This window comes from Microcebus murinus, chromosome 12, assembly GCF_040939455.1.
Source record: "Microcebus murinus isolate Inina chromosome 12, M.murinus_Inina_mat1.0, whole genome shotgun sequence".
In the NCBI taxonomy this organism is placed as follows: domain Eukaryota; kingdom Metazoa; phylum Chordata; class Mammalia; order Primates; family Cheirogaleidae; genus Microcebus; species Microcebus murinus.
Window position 1 is genome coordinate 28,524,995 of NC_134115.1, and position 19,972 is coordinate 28,544,966.

A 19,972-nucleotide genomic window follows, 5' to 3' on the forward strand; every position below is an offset into this window, starting at 1 on the left:
TTTAGATTCCATTTTGTGGGTTTTGTGCAATGACTCACTACTCCTATGCAGTATCTGGCTCCAGGGAAGACTTAATTTGTTAGACAGAGTAGGTATGATGCCTAAGCACAATACATGCAGAGGCCCACAAAAATGTTTTAATGTCTTTTAAAATAAGAGACAAGAAGAAAATGAACCTTGAGGTCAAAGAAAATGCTTTGTTATACAATATTAATCTATTCATCTTTGTATCAACACAGTTGCAAAATATAATCTTTAATATTTGTTTATGGAGTAAGGGGACCACAAAATTCATAACACAGCCTTGCCTGTCCTTCAAAAAAAGGTTTCTGGCAAAAGGAATACTGAAAGTTTGGTAATTCCTTCCTCTCTCTTCCCCTCCTGGACATTCATAATTAAAGGCTTATAGAAGCCCTGCCATTTAAAAACATTAAAAAAAAAAAACCTGTATGTTTTAGTTTATTCCAGAGTTTTTCAGATTTATTTGATCCTGGAACCTTTTTCTTCCACATGATAACTTCTGTCTTCTCCCAGAACTAGTGATCCATGGAAGATCTTGGGGAAAACTTGACTTCCCATTATAATAATATTAAGATTTGACATTGATCAAGAGAGTCTATAGCTGAAATCTCTGAACCATTTTTTAAAGCAGACTATACAGAAGCCTAAGGGATTATTCTTTGTTCTATGCAAATAGAGCTCAAATGCATACCTGATGCTCTCTGACAAGCATGCTACCAACACAGCCCTACCTATCCGCTTGGCAAGAGAATTTTATTGTTGCACAAGGTTCAGATTTATGCTACACAGCTCACTGAGAACCATTTCAATTCAGTTTTCTTGATAAATTTGCAGCAGTGTGAGGAGGAAAATAATTCCAAAATGGCAAGGAAGGGTGAAAAGCTGCTTTGCTGAATCCCACAACATGTTATTCCTTAACCTATCAGACCTTATTGAGAGTGACTTAAAATCTGTCAGCTCTGCAAAGGTTCCTCCAATAACAGAATTCTTGGTTCCATCTCAGTGTCTGCAGTTCCCATAACCACAGCGTATTCAATTTAGCAGTGTTCAGCTGCATGAATGCTGAAATTAAAATGTGCTTTCAAAATTCAATCCATAGCAAAACTGATCTAACTTAGAAGCATCTCCACAGTCAGATTTAATAACAAGATATGAATTTGAGGTAGAAGGCAGAGGAAGGATAAATTTCTCTGAGGAATAAAATAAAACTAGAAAATGTTTTGGGGTTTATATGCTGACGAATGTCCCTTTTTAAGGTTAGTTTTTTGTTTGACAGAAAATATCAAAGATCCTAAGTCCTTTCTTTTCAACTTTCAGAAGGTTCATCCACAGAAAGATGATCATCTCTATACTTTTTCTGGAAGCAGACACATAGTGTTTTTAAATACATAAATTTCTCACCTTAGGGAAACTCACAAGCTTCTGGTTAAATGGAAATAATCCAGTCTAGGTGATAATAGTTTTTACTAGGAAATAAAGTTCCTTTTAAGGGAAAAAAAAACCCCTGCTCATTTAACTATACACTTGACTTTTAGAAGAATTAATTCCCCAAACCCATAGATTTAGCAAAACAAACAAATGGCAACAACAAAAACATTATTTGGCCAGGTCCTCATTTTTGTATCTTTTATTGTAGCCAGTACACCTCACTGAAATTATTTGTTTACAGCTCTGTCTCTCCTAAAATAGAAAAGTCCTTGAGGATAGAGCTTGTGATATTTGGCTTGGACTCTCAAATGCCTACCACAGTAGCTAGCACAATCATAGGAGATTAATGAAGTTTGTGGAATGAAGATCTAAATATTCTGATCTGGCTGTTTGATAGTATAACCTACTGGAAATGTTCAATATAGTCATGACTGTTAATTATATTGTTATTCCTCATGTTGAATACTGATACTGTGTAAGCATATGGGAAAAATTCCCAAGAAGTAGTGCTTACACGAAATAGAATTTCATAGGATATCACTTATGGTATGTGTATGTTGATAGAGAGAGAAAATGTGAATTCCCTTGGCAGACGGGATGAAGGTCTGATAAAATTGATGACATTGATTTTATATACTATCAAAGCCTTACCCAGGCTCCTGGTTTTTGAGTCAATAAACATATCTATAATTTTTTTTTCAGATACCACTGCATACTAATAAAAAATAGTAGTAAAGGAAAAGGAAATCATTTTAAAGGCAAATCATTTTGATAATCTTCTTGAACAACCTAAGTGGAATACTTGGAAAGATAGTAAGGACAGATGGTCCCCTACTTACCATGGTTCAATTTAAGATTTTTTGACTCTAGGATGGTGTGAAAGCTATACGCATTCAGTTGAAACCGTAACCCCACTGTAAATCAAGAAGCATCTGTATATCAAGCAGCCAACAAATATTTGATGAGTACTGCCTAGGTACTCTATAATATGCTAGATATTTGGTGGAGGGAATATAATTGACATTTGGTCACCGGTCTTTCAGGGCTCATGAACTACCTGGGGAGATGATAGCAACATAGCTAGAACAAAATACCTAACACAAAACAGGAACAGAGCAGTGATTTTAAATCATGCTTCCATGTCATTGCCATTCTAGAAACAACACCCTAGTGGACTCTTGCCAAAAATGAGTAATGGTAGCCTATTTTTTCTTTTTTGGTCTACAAACTGGCAAAAGAAAAAAAATTGATCAGAATTCTCTCAATTTTATATTTTTATCCTAGACGTCTTCCTTAAGCTATTGGTGTTTACTACCATTTAATCTAATTAATAAGGTGGCAAAAAATTATATATCTGTAGTAAACACATATTATAGCAAGAGAAAAAAATTCTGAAATTGCTGAGCACTTAATTTCACAGCTTCTTATTTTTAAGGAAATATATTACTAATTGTAATGGTACATTTTATATACAAATACAATGTCCTATCTTCTTCTGGCAAAATTGTCCCTGGTTTGTAGGATGAATTAACTATATCAAGATTTTATGGTGTTCCTACCAGATGACCATCCTATTCAGGTACTTTACTACTGAAATAAATTTGGTATATAAGTATATAAGCAAGTGTTAAACAGAATGAGCAACCAATTTTATCAATTTTTGTCTATTTATATCCCGACATTCCACAGAATCTGTGAGACTGCTAGTGCCACAAACAGATGCTCAGATAATAAGGTATGTCAATGAGCAACATTAGTGTAAAAACGTTTTCTTAAAGTATGTAGTGTTTGAAATAAGTCTTGAAGGATGAATCAAATTTGGGAAAAAATGCTTTAGAAATGCACAGTGACCCAATAGTCATTTATATGCCATCTGGTGATAGGGGGTGTTAATTTTCACAGCCTTATTTTTAATGATCTTATTTTTTAAATTAGGGACATATGTACATTCTTAAAAATATTTTTAAACTACCAAAACATAGTAAGAAGAAAATCACCCTACTACTTGAGTAAGCTACTATTAACATTTTGATGTACTTTTTCTTGTGAATTTTTTAAAAGTTGTGATCATCCATCTGTACAATTTTATATCCAGATTTTTTTTCAGTTAAGATGTGAAGCTTTTTTCATGTTATTAAAAAAAAAAAGTCTATGGATATGGCATCTTTAAATCCTGCGTAAAATTCCACCTTAAAGATGTATCAATCTATATACCAGTTCCCTTATTGCTATACATTTAGGTTAAAGTTTCTAGTTTTTTCACTATTATAAGCCCAAGATGAGCAGGGTAGTTGATGTTTTTGTTTCCCTCTGTCCATTTCACCCTCTTTGTGGTCCCCTGATCTTGTTCTATACTCAGTCGGCCGTGTGGTTTGGGGAGGATTGGCCCAGCTCCAGAATTGGTTTAAGTTAGCCAGTGTAACCCATGCCCCTGCCCATGAAGGCTGGGTCAGGGGATGGGCATATAACCATTTTAAAAAGTCGAAATGTTCCCATGACACTCTTTACTCAAAAACTTCATTTTCAGAGGTAGAATTACTATATGTGGCACCAGAATGCTTTCCAATGTATAAGATAAACACAGTCATAGCATACAATTCTTGTTGGAATCATTAAAGGGCACAGTGAGTGTGATTCAAGAAAAGAGAAAGAGATCTACTATTATAGCTAGGACAGAATTTACGTTCAAAGACAAAGCTGGTGAGATAAGAATTGGCATATAAAAGCAAGGTCACTGACGTTTAGGACACACACATTTTATAATCATACATTTCACTTACATATTTTAAATCCTGGGACAAAATGGCTACACTATATATATGTTAGAAATAATGCTGGACCACCACATATTGGCAGAACTGAAATCCTCAAGAAAAACAAAATGTTGTTATGTGTCTGTCCTACATACAACGTCAGTCTATAAGCTCAGGAATGAGATAGGAATAAGGTAATCACAAAATAACTCAAAATCAAGGAAAAGTATCTACTGCTATCAGAAGAGACATACCAATTTTCACTGTCTAGAATCATATTCAAAGGCTGAAAGATATGGTCACTTTTGTGGAGTTTGAATGAATTCAGTGAATCCTAGGATCTTCGGGTCTTTGCTGACAAAAAGAGGCTTAAATGAATAAAAGTTCATGGATCCCTGCTTTCTTACCAAGTGACAAAACAGTGCTTATATCAGTAAGATATACAGATGCTCCTCAATTTATGACAGGCTTACATAAGTCAAAAATATCATAAATTGAAAATGTATTTAATATACCAATAAACTCATTATAAAGTCAAAAAACTGAAGTGGAACCATCTGTACTTATAGGGTTAGGGGAGGCTGACAAGGAGTTTGGGATCCCAGAGATCACAATAAAGGATCCAGTGGGAGACATTTAAGTTTGCTGATAATGTGAGACTTTAGACATTGGCATGCACAGAGACTTCTGATCCACATGCAATGGTGGACAAGGCTTTACTTTAAACTCAAGTCACTTGGCACAGTGTCTGTTGTATTGTTGCCTGCTACAATGGCTGGCAGGTTGCCAGTATTTTATAGTATATACTGCCTCTTGACATACTGAATAGCAGTTTTGACCTTTGTTAATAGGAAGTGGACACACATATTTGAAGTGGCTTATAAGAAATCTATTAAAAAATAGAAAAATACCAATAAAGAAGACACAGGAAATCTACAGATAGAATAGAGCAAGACCAAAGGAAGGGTTAAGGCATAGATATGAATCCACCCATTTCCTACAATGATCTACAAATTTCGCTTTGAGTTTCCTGCCAGCCAAGGCACAAAGATTAACATGAGCACTTAAGACATTCACGCTGTCCAAAAGAAATAGGGATATGTGTGCATTTCATGGGGGATGGAGAGGGAGGCAGATTTCCACATGTGAATATTTGGTAACTAGTTTCGGAGATCTCTAAGCTGCCATTATATTTAATAACATTTATTACTTTTCTTTATATGGCACTTAATACTTTGCAGAATAATTTCACATTCTTTAATCTGTGCAAAAATCCTGTGATGTAAAATTTGAGGGTATTATTATTTTATTTTTTTAGAGACAAGGTCTCATTCTGTCACTCAGGCTGGAGTGCGGTGGCACAATCACAGCTCACTGCAACCTCCAATTCTGGGGCTCAAGTGATCCTCCTGCCCCAGCCTCCCTAGTAGCTGGGACTAAGGCATGTGCCATGACACCCAGTTAATTTTTTTTTTAGAGACAGGGTCTCATTATGTTTCCCAGGGTGGTCTCAAACTCCTGGTCTCAAGCGATACTCCCACCTTGGCCTCCCAAAGTGCTGGGATTATAGGCCTGAGCCACCATACCCGGCCAAGGTATTATTAAAGCAATAATGTATTTTTCATTCATGCATCTAAGAACCCTGTCTAACTGGGGACACAACACAAAAAGTAGAAAGATCTTTGAGATACAAAGCAAATGGCAAAAAACCTCTCTCAGAATCTATAACCTGAAATTATAATAAGATTAATTTCCTTCCTAAAACCACAGTGGATTAAAAGTAACAAAATAGAAACTATTACAGAGGGGCACTCTGAAAGGCCTCAAATGGCTACACAGGAAAGCAGAGACAAGAACTAAAAGCAAACAAAAGAGTAGTTAGCACACAAACTGAAAACCCTAAACACTCACCAGTAGGATAAGCCAGGATGTGTTAAGGGGTCTGACCCCTTCCACCCTGGACCTCCATGAATTAGTTCTTCACACGCTATCTTAGCGATCTTTCAGGAACCCAAATGTGATTTTGCTGGCCTGCTCAGTGACTTTCCGAGCTCCAAGCTCCTAAGATAAAATCCTTATTTAAAAGAGGCCACAAGGTCTCCCTCAGGTTCTGGCTGCAGCCTGCCTCTCCAGCCCTACCTCTCTTCAGCCCCACCTGTTTGGGCCTTTTCACATTTTCTCCTTGCTACCTGGAAGTGTCTCACTGCTACCTCTCCTGGGCAACCTGAAATGTCATTTCCTTAGAAAGCCTGACCTGGTCGTAAAGTCTAGATTAGGCTCTCCTGTGCACCATTGGCGCCTTTGCAGTTGAGAACTCATCACAGTTGTACTTAATTAGTCTCATTGTTTAGTACCTATTTCCTCCAGTGTACTGTGAGCTCTGATGAAACAAGGACTGTGTCTGGCTTTATTATATGCTGAATATTTACTGGAAAAAAAAAACAAGTCAGTAATGTCACAGGATAAGCATGATACATCTTCCTGGTATATAGTATTTAAATTTTACTAAAATATCTTTTTTGGGAAGGGAAGGCTATCATTTTCTTTATTAAGGTAAAAAAAAGGATTATAAAGAAAAATGGAAAATTCATATAAATTTTAAAGCTAAAACAAGACTTCCAGAATGCTTCAGGCTACGCCTCCAGACTTTTCTAGAGACATTGTGTTTAAAATAATATGGAAACACAATGTGGTAAATGATCCATTTCACAGAGGATCAGGATAACCAGGGTTTATCTTCATTATACCAGATGAGAATATGTGTATAAAGAGGGCTTTGCAAATTATGAGGCTTTGTGCAAATATAATATTATTATCAAAAAATCCGTGTCCCCAAGAGGGGGAATGATTTGGCTATTACATCGCCAATTACAGGTGGGGCTGGCTCCAGAACCCAAGCCCCCAGGGGCCTGTCTAGCTCACTGCTTTTCATTAACGCACAGCACCTGCCACCTGGTCCCTGCTGCAAACGGTCACCTCCTTCCCAAGCTAGGAGCCATATCTGGGGCGGATGGCTTATGCCAGCCTCAAAGACATTTATACGTTTTGATCAGCCAGAGTGAGAAGCGGGTCGGAAAACAAGCCGAGCATTTCCCAGCATCGTAATCCAGGGGTTTTCCGGCGGGACTGGGCAGCTCCCCTCCAGGACTGCAAACCCGGCCAGCTTCGCTCTGGCCCAAGCCCGCGTGGCTCTCCCCCTTGCGGCGACCACGCAGGACTGCAGCGCATTCCGGAGACACTATCAAATCTTTTTAGGAGCTCAGGCAGTATTTAAGGGGCCTGGGAAGCGGGAAAGCTCGGGAGGAGCTAAGGAGAGCCAGCACAGTGCAGGAGTCGATGCTGCTGCCTGGCTCCGGGGTCCTGCGGCGCGGCCGGTTCCTATGCGCAGAGGTTGGCCACCGCTGCCGCTCTGGAAGCCGGGGACCCACTTAGGCTGCCGCCAAGGAGGGCGGAGGTCCCCGTCAGTCCCCTCGTGCAGCCGCTTTTCCCCCTCCGTGCGCCCGGTCGGGAGCCAGAGCGCGAGGCCGAGGAGCGCAGGCGGGGCTTGCTAGCCGGAACCCGGGCGCGAGAGGCGCGGACGCCCGGCCAGCCCACCCCCGCGGGGGAAAGGAAAGGGCGCTCCTGCCGTCCGCCCGCCGAGGACGCCGGCGCTGCCGGCTCGGGCTCGCGCGCGGCGCGCGCACGCGGGTGGGCGTGGGAGGCAGGGGCGCTACTAGCAGGCGGCGTGCGCGCGCGCGCTCCCCCCGTGCGCCCTCCCTCGCAGGCCGGCGGGCCGGGCTCCGGCGCGCGTCACGAGGAGCCAGCGAGCGGGCGGGGAAAGGGGGTGGGGCCGCGGGACCGGAGGGGTCCGAGCGGCGGCTGCGGACCCGAGCCGGAGCTGGGCGAGGGCGGCTGCGGTGCCGGCGGCGGCGGCGGTGGCGGCGGCGGGAGAAGATGGTGGCGCTGGAGGTAGGAGCGGCCGGAGCGGAGCTTTATTCCCAGGCTTGGCACCGACGCTGTCATTAGCGCCGCCTGCTCCCGCGGGCCCGCGGACCCAGCTGTCAGGCAAGGTACCACCGCCAGGGAGGGGTGGGTGGAGTAGGGGGTGCCCGGTGCTGATGCCGCCCCCGACGGAGCCCGGTCCTCGCTGAAGGGCGCCCCCGGGCGCGAGAGGGGCTACATGGAACAATAGTGCGGATGAGCGGGGACAGCAGGCGACATCCAGGGGGCAATGCCTTTAGCCGTGGAGCCGGCGAGGCGGGGGCACGGGGCGTTGGGGGAAGAGACGTCTGGTGCGCGCTGCACACTGAGATATCGGGGGCTTGGGGACAGCGATGGGGCCTGATGACAGTCATGGCAGGACTGTGTGTGAGTGTGTTTGTGTGTGTGTAAAAGGTACAGAAAGGGGATGGCGGTGGCAGTCCGGAGCTGTTGGGGGTGACATTTCCAGGAATCCCTGCTAGGATTCCTCATCTCTCAGCTGACTCTCCAGGAGAAAGAATGTGAAGATGGAAACGGCGAGGTGGGCAGGATGCACTTGGTGTGTGAAGTGTGGAGGGCAGCGGTGGGGTAGGGGCGGGTTTGTGAGATCCTGTGTAGGTGTGTGTACGCATGTGGTTGCATCCACGGTCCCCAAACTGCGCCCCAAACCCAGACATCTGCCTGCGCCCTGACTCGATGTCACCAGCTAAGACCGTGGGACAGTGTTTATTATTTTGACCCTACAACTCTGAGTACAGTCTCTGTTCTGCTCCGGAGTGTGGACGGCCCAGTGTAGGGTTTCTCGCTTCCCCTTCCTCTGGCCTCATGACATGGGGATGTGGAAGTGGGCATGTCGCTTTTAGACACATGGCTGTGAAATAAGATAACGGTCATACATTCTGGGGTTGCTGGTGTCCCCAGTTTTGAAGGGAGCTTCCAACCGGTGATATTTCTTTTCTCATTAGACTGTGTTTTGTAAGAGTCTTGGACTCCCTGACTCTGCAGTTTCTATTGTTTTTCTCTTGTCTGATCCGAAGGAGAAGGGTCTTTAATGGCCAGAATCCTCTCCCTGTCCCCACAACTTCGAATGCCTACTAGACCTTCTCCTCCATATTTAAACACTGAATACCTTGTGGCTGAAGGATGGGTGGTCTTTGTGTTGGTTCTTTTAGTATGAACTCTGGAGATGTGTATATAGAGAGAGACTGGACAGGTCTTTAATAAAGAAGAAAAAGATCGTACTGAGAAATGTTTGGTGCCCCTTGCTCAGCATTACAGTCAGGGCGTTTTCTTTAGAGAATGGGATACTTTCTGCTGCTGGTGACATGCACTCTCTCAGCTTTCACAATGGCTAGGTGGTGCCGTATCATTTGGGAACTGAAATCTCCCAAGACCCACGGTTATGGGGTCCCAGGTCAGTAAAGTCCCTGCTTTCCTACCCGATGTAGCCCAGTAGTAGGGAATTTAGAAAATGTCAGATTGGCAGTAACTCACCCAGTGAGAACCAGGACACAGAAATGAATCCGGACTCTCTATAGCTGCTTAATTGTCTCTGCGTGATAAAGATAGGCTTGTATAGGGTTGGACAGAGATAGGAAGGGAAATGGCACATTCATGTGTGTCCACGACAGTTTGACTCCCTGTTGCCTGTATTTCTCCTGCGGTATTCATAGGAATGAGTGCACTTTACACTTCCTATCTTGATACTTCTTTATTAAAATGTTGTATGACTAGATTAACCTGCTTACCATATTATAGTCATAACACCTTAAATTCTACTGCATTGCCGTCAGAACCTGAACTAGCTGCCCCAGTCCTCTTTGAAAATCCTGTAGCAGTCATGACTACACAAGTAAATAATACAACATGTTGGCAACAGAGATTTTTCTTTTAAATTTAAGAAATTTTGTTTTGTTTTTTGGCAAAGATTGCATGATATCATTGTTACATTGAAAATAATTAAAACTAGGGGCTATCTACATATGCATTTTTCTTCCCATTTCTCTTCTCTTAAATTAATGATGATATATAGACCAGGTGCTCTTGAGCTGTCAAGGTAAAGTAAATTTTCCCATGTTCTTCAAGTTAAGACTTCTAAAATTTTAATATGAGGTTGTTGAATCTCATCCAAGATTTAAGGATAGATTTATAAAAATGAATTTTGAATCTTAGTTCTTTACTCACTTATTAGCTCTGCCAAATATCTTTCTGAGAAAAGTACTTATGGAATTTCAAAGCCATTCTAAGAGGTTTTGGCTTTAAAAGAAATAAAAAGTCATCATCTTTATATTTGCAAGTAAAACCAGACATGTAAATGTCTTATAAGAAACTTTAAAGATATTAGGAATTTACCAAGGTAAATAAATTGGAGAAAGAGGAATTATACAGTAGCATAATCGATGACTCGGAGCTAGTGATCTCCTTTCTAATGTAAAGGTGATAATTTTGAAAATGCAGTGCCTGGCCTTTCTAAAGAGTGGACTGATAAGGTTAATGATACAGCTCAAATCCTGTAATTCAGTCTGGTAAAGGATTGTACCTTTTGCTGTGGCCTGCAGCAAGCCATTTATTTTGCGTGGATGTCTTTCCTTTACTTAAGATAGCATTAATGCTTTTCTTTTCCATTATTGAGCTTCTTGAAGAAGTTTGTTTTTTTTAGAAGACTTGGGAGTAAAAGACATTTGAAAATTGACCTGTGGGACCAAAAGGGATAAATTGTGGTGCCATGGGGAGATAAGATTTTTATTTTACACAGAAGAAGTAATTGTTGCTAAAACTGAGAAAATTTCAAGCACTAAAATCCAAAGTTAACCCTCTGGATTACAATAATTAATTTACAAATATTTGTTAATTGCCTTCTACATCTCAGGCACTGCATATCTTTGGACAGGGGACAGGGAATGTTGAGAAGGGTTAGAGATTCAAAGAATGACGAGATTTAGATCCTGTCCAGGGATAGTTCATGATCTAGAAGGAGAAAAGAGGCATGTATGTTAACTAACTATAAAAATGGCAGAAAATGGTTAAGTGCTGAAAAAGCAGTATTCCTGCAGTGCTGTGGGAGTTCACAGGGTACAGCAATGACTCCTGATGGAAGAATCAGGGAAGCTTATATGCTATGGAAGACATAGCATTCGGGCTCGGGTTATACAGGTGGCATTTGGGATGGCAGAGAAGGAAGGACATTCTTGGGGAAGGAAGAGCTTAGCAAAGGCCTGGTGATAGGAAGGTGTGCGCTACGCAGGGTAAAGAGAATAGTGTGCTTTGGCTGGAGTGCTGGGAATGCCAAGAGATGTAATGAGAGATAAAGCAAGAAAGAGAGGTGTATGCAAGGTTTGAAGGAACTTGTATGCCAAGGTAAGGAGTGTGGATTTTATTCAGTAAGTACTGGGGAGTGAGAGAGGTTAGCGCTACAAAGAGATTTGTAAATCATCTACTTAGAAGCATTTTTATGTCCCAGGAATCACTGATAAAGAAAATTGGGGAGAGAAGAAGCAAAGGATAATGGTAGGATCCTTGAGGAATGTTTATATGTTGGAGAGGAACAGAGAAAGAAGAAGATAAGAACCATATTAAACTAGGGCCAGCTGCATAAAAATGATAGGAGTAGAGTAGCACAGTGTCATGGAAGCTGGGAAGGGTGAGGGGAGCCCGTCATTCATGCAGCACACCCCGTGACCAAGGGAGTGACCAAGGCAAAGCCACTGCCTGTAGCTCCTGGCTTTCCTTGTACCTTTGAGATGGGTGGAAGTGGCCCCTGGGGATAAAGGGTTGCAGGGATAGGGGAAGGAAAATGGAAAGCAGTGAAAACGACTTCCTTTTCAGTAAGTTGGGATGTAAAGGAGAAGGTGAGAGAGTATGAAGTATCAAATGAATAGCATAGTAGAGGGAAAGTAGTGTTTTTAGTTTAGGGAGACTTGAGCCTACTTTACTAACTGAGGAGAGGAATCTATTGAGAGGGAGAGAGACTGAAAATATAAAGGAAAATCTAAATTGATGGAGTATTGAAAATGATGGGAGAATACCCAGATGAAAGCAAAGGGAGGACTGTTCTGAGACAGAAGCATAGGAATTTTAAGGTGAAAAGAAAGGAATTTGGCCACAGTTTTTAATGGAAAGTCTAAAGAGGGGTGGGCAGGTTCAATTAGGGGTGAACAGCAGATTATCACCCAACTATGAGGGCCTCCTGTGTTTAAAGAGCATGAATTTGTAGTGGAATGAATTAGTTCCTGAAAATTGGAGTTTGACAACTACTTAGGTAATTTTTGGAATAGTGAGCATTTAATGTTGCTAAGTACAGCGGTTCTTGATTCCTTAAATGCAATGAATAGAGAAGAATGTTTATCTGAATAAGACACTTTATCTGAAGTATTTCCTGTGAACATTCTGTCTGAGAGATCACTGAGTTAAGTTCATAGTAAAATAATGGGGAAAAACATAAGTGTTTTTTAAAAGATGAGATTTCCCTGTCTATCAAGGCATGATATGACTTTACAGTGGAGAGTAAAGTTGATTTTCAAAAGAAAAATGTAGCTAGCATCTTACCAACACTGTACCAATTATATGCACTCAATGTATGTTCATCGCATGAATGCATGAATACATATTTTTAGTCAGCTTAGTATAGTATCTAAGATCTAAAATTTAAGGATTACTTTCTTACACACTGGACATTTAATGAGTCACATCCTGTGGTCTATATAAGTTTATGATAGAATTAAAACTATTTAATTTATTCATGCCTGGTATATACATTGAAGCTTTACCAAAAAAAAAAATCCTACTTTTTTCCACAAAATGATTGTATACCCTTTAGACCCGTGAGTTATGGGGTTGTGTCATGATTCCAGACGAATTTATGGAACTTCAACTGTGGTGAGTGATGTTTTTGAGGTTCTAATGATGAGATTTATTCATTATTTCAACAGGTATTCATTGAACACCGTCTCTGGACCAGACACTATTCTATGTGTAAGGGATACAGCTGGGGGGGGGGAGGGGGAAGTCCCTAATAACACAGGGCTTTTAGTGGGAGGAGACTACAAATAAATAAGCAAATACATAATATGTCAGGTGGTGGTAAGTGCTATGAAGAAGAATAAAACAGGGGGACAATAAAGCACGACAATGTGTGGGGTGGTAATGTTATTTTATGTAGGGTGGTCAAGGAAGGTCTTGAGTGGAGAGAGCTTAAAGATGTGAAGGAGTGAGCCCTGAAGATATTTGGGGCAAGGGTCTTCCAGGTGGAGGGATTATCAAGAGTGAAGGGACTGAGGTGGGAACACGTTTGGCACGATCCAGGGACAGCAGGGAAGCCTCATTGGTCTCCTCGGTTCACCTGGACGTTGTGTGGTATCACACCTGGTAGGTGCTGCAGCCACTTAGAGAATATGCAATTAAATGCTTTGCCTTTCCGTATTGAAGTGGTCGCCCACATAAGGCCGTACACAACGTACCATATTTGGGCTGACCTGTGAATCAGTACTGGGTTTATGAAAGGGTGGATGTCTTTAAAGAAGTTTATTTTTAAGTTATAAAACAAAGAGTGATTCTGTCTGGGTAGTGATGAATGCTAGTCAGCTGGAAGTAGACCCTGTCCTTGGAACTTCCATATCACTCTTTTGTGGTCTGAATATTCTTTAAATATAAGTTTCTTTTCCGTCTCCTTGTTTCATTTCTCATTCTCAAGTGTAAGGTCCTCGAGGCTAGAACTTTGTTTTGTTCATCTGGGTATATCCTACAACACACGGAAAGACCCTTTGGGGATCATTAAATACTTACTGAAAGGAATGGATGACACATTTCCAAAGATTTAAGTAAATTCAGGTGTAAAGAATGAGGGTAAAGCTGTTTTACCTTGACTTCTGCAGACGGCTAGCTGTTTTTCAAAGAGAACATAAAATCACCACATGATCCTGAAGTGGTTTATGCATGCAGACCCTGAGACAAGGACTTGAGTCCACATGGTTTATCTGGGAGGCAAACCCAAGCAACAAAAGTGAGAGAGTAGAGAAAATGAGACAGGGAAGGGAAGAAAGCCAATAAGAGGTGAGTTAATGAGCAGGTTACCACTGCGGGCAAATGGGGCTTGGCTCTGCTGGGATCAGTGTAGACTGCACCTTAGAATTGCCCACCAAGCAATGGAGAAACTGGAGTATTTATCCACCATTTCCCCTGGGGGCATTAAATCCCCAGCACTTTAGGGCTGCCAGTATTAGGCTGAGCAAGCTCCAGCGGCACCAGAGACAGCCCGAGAGTGGAGAAGCAGAGAGGCAGAGCCAGCTGGAGGAGGGAAGGTGTCTATGTATGCAGGAACTGTCAGTCAAAGCTATAGTGGAACTCAGAAGTAGCGCAGAGATATCATAAAGAATTTTTTAATGGGTAAGAATTGGTTTGATAGCAGTTTATTGGTATTTTAATTTAGGGATTTTAATGTACTGTAACAACTGCCTATAGTTCAGTTCACTCACAAGCGAACTACTGACAACCCTCAGTTATCTGAGATGCAGATTATCATATGTGCCTGTGTGTAAGGTACCCCCAATTAAAGGGGTAGCCCCAGTTTTCCAGTGAGCAGGTTTTTAAAAAGCTTCTTTAAGTTCTTAATGCCAACTTGAATTTTCACATTCTAGGAGTATAAAGAGAGAAGTGTCTTCTTATATTTACTAATTTACTTACACATATTTAAAAATCACGTTACATAAAATTAATAATTTAGGAATATGACATCCTTCCACACTCACATTTTATGAAATCACTTATTCAAATGTTCCATATGCTTTTTTGACTTCAGAGTCTTTGTCATTATTAGGTCACTTTTGGCATATTCGTTTCTGTTTAACTTGTTTGGGTTATAGCACTTCTTGGATTTCTGTATGATGTTGCTGCTACAAACTTCATTCCAAACCCTGTACCCATTCACATCACACAAGACCATTTGTTTCTTCCTTTCTACACAATCTCAGCAACCCAGGACTTCTGTATGACTTGTATAATGACATCCAATACAGGCCATTGAGAAGCCCCTCCTCAGGAATATTTACTTAAATCAGTGTTAAATCAGTAAAGCTTCCTTTACTCATTCGTTCAGTAATTTATCTTATTTCAATCACCTGACCTCTGTAAGTACCCCTATCTGTATTGATTGAGGTGTTTTCAGGCTGTTTTCTCCAAATAGTAGCCTCTGAGACATATAGATCCTTTGCATCAAATCTGCAGTCCTACCAGGTAATATGTTCCTGACATGGTTTCTCCCTTTAAAATCAGTTGCCATCACATCCAGCATTAATGAATTGCTTGATTTTCCCTTCCTATTATCTTGGAGGTAACAGGCCTTTTGCTTTTTGACATTCAGAATAAAGAAATTAAAAGAATGCCTGATGCTATGGGGGATTGTGTGAGCATTTAAACGTAAGGCAACTTTTTCTTTTCTGAAACACACTTTTTTGGAGAACAGAAATCTCGTCTTCTTTTTGTATCTTTAAGGGGATTGTGGGAGGTTGTTGCAGTATGGTGGTGGCGAAACCAGTCCCTGCCCACCAGGTTTCCTCCTCAGCCTCCTCTTCTGTTCCCTGGTGGATTAATTAGTGTACAATTAGTGTGAAAAAAATAGCAATGGTTTATTTCACAAAGGAGTTGATTGGTCATCATTCCAAATAATGTAATCATTTATGTTGTTGACTTTTGATACATTTTGTATCTTGATATCAATCCTGTGTTCATTAGCAGACACACTTTATTTTAAGACAAAGTATATATAAATTCTTTTTTCCTATAACTTATAGCATATTTTAAAAGCAGAGGAAGGAAGAGCTTTTCATTTAAGAAAATTCCACATGGAGTAATTACGCCCAAACTTGACTATTAGTGAATTAGGATTTTTATACTGGACTTTCCTAAAATGGATAACACTCTGTTACAGTGGCTTTTACACATCTTTGACCATGATTTTTAGCGAGAATACAATTTACACGATAGCTTCGCAATATAAATGAATGTGTAAACATACACACATCACTAAAACATGTTTCACTCAACAATACTTTGTTCTTTGTTATATGTAATCCACTCTGATGTTTTCTATTCTATTCTCTTCTGTGTGTATGCCAACCCGCTGAACTGATTTCAGCATTAATGGATCCTGACATGAAGTTGAAAAAAACACTGTTCTATTGTTTTACATCCATCAGAAGAGTGCTTTACTTTCTTATAGTATGAAATAATTTCATGTCAAAAGTTTTTGTTTTTCATTTGTTTCAAATTGTTAGGATATTTGGTAGTAAGGGTGTATGCTGTCACAATAATTATAAAGGAAAACTTTATTTTTGAGTAGACATTTTATTTCCCAAAGAAGAAATTATTAGCATGGAAAGTAGAGTAAGATGAATGGATTGGTTTCTAAAGGTAGTGGCTTTGCTGGGTTGTGTGAATTGTGTCGAGTCCCTGGGCCCTGACCTTGTTACTGGGCTGATTCCTCACGGGTCTGGCTAATCTCTCCGCACGGTTCTTTCCTGTCCTCCCTTCCTGCCTCTCTCTCTAGCTGCTGTCCCCCAGCACCCAGAGTTCTGGATGTTCAGTTCAATTCCTTAATTCTAAATGTCAACCTAATATATTTCTTTGCAGATGTGAAAATAATTTTTACGCCCATTTCTCTCACAAATCTCTTGAAGATATGAGAATTTTTTCCCCTGAGCGAATACCTGGGAGAGTTTTATCCTAAAGGGGCTAGAAATTGTTCCACAGATGGAATGTTTCCATAGTGTCCAGTCATATGGAAGTCTGACTTAATCTTAGGTTCAGGTATGACTGTGTCTTTTATGGCTCTCTGGTTGTCTATGGTAAGAACATATCAATTCCTTTTCTAAAAGCTCAGCAGCTTCCCCAGCCAGGGACTAAAACAGCTTACGTTACAACTGCAAAGGGCCAGGCATTGTGCGCTAAGTACTCTTCACAACAAACTCAGTCACTTCTCACAATGGTCTTTCTTACATTTTGTCACCATGTCAGGAGAGAACATATATTGCAGATGGGACTTTGAGGCCCTCAGGTTCTCTCAGTGACTAAAGGAAAGGGCAAAGAGGGTTTGCCTCAGGTCCAGGGATAGGAATAGGTCTAGACAGCTCCTGGTCCTGAGTCTCCTTAGTCCTCTGGGCCCAGCAGCCGCCTCCCTCCCCACTCTCCCCTGTGGACTCTCTTGTCTATGATGCCGTCATCCTGGTTGGGCTGTCAGTGTGTGTGTCTGTGTGTGTGTGCACGTACACACACATTAGTGTTTGTCTTAGTCTGTTCAGTGTTGCTATAACAATACCCAAGGCTGGATAATATATAAAGAAAAGGGGTTTATTTGGCTCAGGATTTTGGTAGCTGGAAGGTTTAAGATTGGGCAGCCACTTCTGGTGATGGTCTTGTGCTGCTTCCACTCATAGCGGAAAGTGGAAGTAGGATGGGTGTGTGCAAAGAGGTCACATGGTGAGAAAAGCAGCAAGAAAGAGAAACTGAGGAAGTCAGATTTTTTTTTAACAACCCACTGTCCAGGAAATTAAACCATTCTTGCAAGAGCAGGAACTCATCACCGAGGGAGGGCATTCATCTGTTTGTGAGGGATCCGCCCCCATGACCCAGACACCTCCCATCAGGCCCCACCTGCCTACACTGCCTCACCAGGGTTCACACTGCAACATGTGTTTTGGCGAAGACAGACCACATCCAAACCATAGCAGTTGTTGCACTGACTTCTCTCCAGTCTTGGCCCCATGGGGTAAAAGGGGTTCAGGATGAGTTGGAATATGGTGCTGCCATAATTAGCCACCAACAATGAACAAGTCCCCAGATTAGGCCGAGCCTCAGCTTCTCCAGGTGTAAAAGGACTGACGAAATCTGCCCTTCCCATCTCTTGCCACACAGGGCCACTGGGGTCAAAGGAGATGCAAAGGGCTATCGAAAAGGGAGACATGCCACTTCCTTCATAATGACATTGAGTAGAAGGGAATCTGTCATCCTAATCCCTAATGTCACCTTCCTCTAAGCCAGGACTCAGCAAACATTTACTGTATAGGGCCGGGTAGTCAATAGGTTTTGTGGGCATTATGGCGTCTGCCACCACTTCTCAGTTCTGCTCTTGTAGTGCAAAAGCAGCTGGAAACAATATATAAACTGATGAATGTGGCTGTATGTATTCCAATAAAAGTTAATTTATGGACACTGAAATTTTATTTTCATTTCATTTTCACATGTCCCAAAATTTTGATACCCCTTTAGATTTTTTTTCCAATCATCTAAAACTATTAAAAACCATTCTTGGCTGCCAGGCAGTACAAAATCAGGCAGTGGGCTGGATTCGTCCCAAGGACCTTAGCTTGCTGAGCCCTGGTCTGAACTCTCACAGCGCTCGGTACCACTTTGGATTCCAGCAGCTCATGCTCCATCTCCCTTTCTCATCTTTCCAAAGTATATACCCAACCACACACATTTTTAAAAAATTTCCCCTAACACTGGGAAGGATAGTATCATGTATATAGTATACACACACACACATGCTATATGCTGAATATTTATTGAATAAATGAGGATAAGAATCTGTTGCTTTTCTATATATCCTATTTTTCCATCTTTAAAAGAAATTCTGCTTATTTCTCGAGTAAACCTTTGGGAATGATCAAGTCAACATTTTTGTGATTAAATATAAGGGCTTTGGGATTCTTGCCTTAAAGTTTTTCCTCCTCTGCTATTAACCGTAAAAGGAAAAGAATGTTAGGGAGGACAGAAGGGAAAAACAAACAGACAAAACAAAACCAACATTTCAGCATGAAAAGGGCTTATTAGAGAATAACTGAAGTGGCCAAACATTTAGCTTTGCTCCCCTGGGCTTTCTGAAACTATAGGGAACTCTGAAGTGCTTTCATGCCTCAGCTGCCAACATATCCCTACTTTTTGGTGTGCTTTCCCCAAAATTTAACACCAGAGCCAGAACTCTGTGCATTTGGCTATAAATAAAGAGGACCTAGGAGAACATACCTTATTTTTTTTTATCTGTATTTCCCCAATGTGTTTTGAGGAATCATGCACATCTTCTTTAAAAAGCAAAGCCTTAAACACAGCTTGTATTTTACTTCTTAATAACTATAGGCTTGGAAGTTGAATTTTAGGAAATATATACATTTAGATTTTTCTTCTCAAAATGAGGTAGACAGAAACTAGATGCTGGAATTGATAGCAGGTGTGCGTGTGTGTTATTCCGAATAGTCTATATATTACTCTATAATAAGGATATTGTGTGTGGGTATTTGAGGGATGGGAAGAAGGGAGTGTGCTAGAAAATTGGGGCCAAAGTCATTAACAGTATATACTCCTTATTAAAATTTGTTAAGGGAAGAAACAATTAAGTCAGCTTCCAATTAAGTACTTAACTATATCAGTGTCGCGCCCGCCTCGCCAGCAAGGAAGACGCGGCAACAGGAGTTCTTCTGACCGTGCTTTAATGGGGTTCCCTTTAAACTTGCATGATGCGGAAGACCCAGCCCGGCAGCGCGCAGGCCGCTATATACCCCAGAAGTACAACCCCTAAGCTGCGATAGGCCGCTCAACTGTCGAGCCACCAAAGCATTAGCCCATATCAGGACCCTTTGTTTGCATTCTCGCGCCACAGGGCAACCGACAATTATGCGTGCGCTGAACTTGTTAGCTGCTCTAGGCAAAGCCGGAAACAGGCGCCAACTTGTAATGGCGTTGACACCGCGCCCCACATCTCCCCCTGTTTTATTAATTTAATGAGAGCTGAGCAACCGTTCAGCACCGTCCTTCGACCGTGCGAT

General features: G+C 41.3%; 1 protein-coding gene across 3 annotated transcripts in view; it reads left to right on the forward strand.

Moving 5' to 3' along the window:
• The first annotated feature begins 8,033 nt into the window (after positions 1 to 8,033).
• Positions 8,034 to 19,972, forward strand: part of APBA1 (amyloid beta precursor protein binding family A member 1) — a 215,519-nt gene continuing 203,580 nt past the window's right edge. The window contains exon 1 of one of the 3 annotated variants that reach the window (XM_012736829.2): positions 8,034 to 8,251. The gene's annotated coding sequence lies outside the window, so the exon portion shown is untranslated. The remainder of the gene's footprint in view (positions 8,252 to 19,972) is intronic. The other 2 variants (XM_012736836.2, XM_076008642.1) reach the window with 2 other exon arrangements.